The sequence below is a fragment of the Colobus angolensis genome, unplaced genomic scaffold, assembly GCF_000951035.1.
Source record: "Colobus angolensis palliatus isolate OR3802 unplaced genomic scaffold, Cang.pa_1.0 Scaffold105, whole genome shotgun sequence".
Classification (NCBI taxonomy): domain Eukaryota; kingdom Metazoa; phylum Chordata; class Mammalia; order Primates; family Cercopithecidae; genus Colobus; species Colobus angolensis.
The window spans coordinates 982,039-982,931 of record NW_012111475.1 but is presented as its reverse complement, the minus strand read 5'-3'; the positions used below and the strand labels follow the sequence as shown (position 1 = coordinate 982,931).

The window sequence follows — 893 nt, the reverse complement described above, 5'->3', positions numbered from 1 at the left end:
GGGCAGGCGGCTGGGAACTCCGGGGGAGGCAGACAACGGGGCGCATGGAGGGAGCGCTCCGGGGTTGGTGTTCCCAGGGTCATGGAATAACCCACGGGGAAAAAGAGACTGCCCAGAGACTCGAGGGGACGAAGCCAGGGGCGGCTTCTTCAAGGGACCGAGCTGGAGGAAGGGACGGGAAGGGAGGGAGAGATGGTACTTCCACCCGCCCCCCGCTCCAGCAGCCCAGCCCCCGGGGCGTGGCGCCACTCCGGCCCTCCCACTCCCCCGCTGGCCTGGCGAGACTCAGCCCCCGCAAACCTCCCCTACCTCCGACCCCCTCTCCGGCATCGTCTGCCCCAGCCGTGTCCGGTGGAGGGGGAGTGGGCGCGGGGCCAGCGCGTCCCTCAAACTTCTTGCAAGTTCACCATCACGCCTCCTGCCCCTTCAACTCCCAGCTCCGGGCCGGGAAGGCCATGCCCGCCCGGCCCCTCCCGCCCGGTTACATAAGGTCGCAGAGAAGCCGCCCCCGGCCCGCGCCTGAAGGGAGGGGCCGAGGGGGCTCCCGGCTTGGCGGGCAGCGCCGCTCGGGCCACGCGCTGGGCGCCCGGGGGCGGACGGACTGCGGGTGGGTGGCGGCGCGCACGGTCCTGCTTCCCTCTCCTGCCGGCATCCCCCACCCACCCACCTGTCTCCGGGACCCACGGGATAGGGGCCAGGGAGCCTGGGTCGGGGGTCCCGGGCCCTCCTCGCGCCCCTCGCCCCCTGGTCCCGCTCACCTCGCTATGAAGGTCAATCTGTCCGCCGCCCGCGCCCCGCGGCTCCGGCAACTTGTCCCAAGTTCGGGTGCCTGGCCCGTGAGCTGTGCCCGCCACCTGCTCCCAGGCTGCTCAGGCCCCGCGCCACCAGGGAGG

At 73.0% G+C, this 893-nt stretch overlaps 1 protein-coding gene across 4 annotated transcripts in view; it reads right to left on the bottom strand.

The window, feature by feature from the left end:
- Positions 1-893, bottom strand: part of TFEB (transcription factor EB) — a 59,808-nt gene that overhangs the window by 52,362 nt on the left and 6,553 nt on the right. For 2 of the 4 annotated variants that reach the window (XM_011943861.1, XM_011943881.1), the window contains exon 1: positions 759-887. The exons of 1 other annotated variant lie outside the window; for it this stretch is intronic. The gene's annotated coding sequence lies outside the window, so the exon portion shown is untranslated. Of the gene's footprint in view, positions 1-309; positions 470-758; positions 888-893 lie in introns of those variants that run through there. One more of the 4 variants, XM_011943871.1, reaches the window with a different exon arrangement.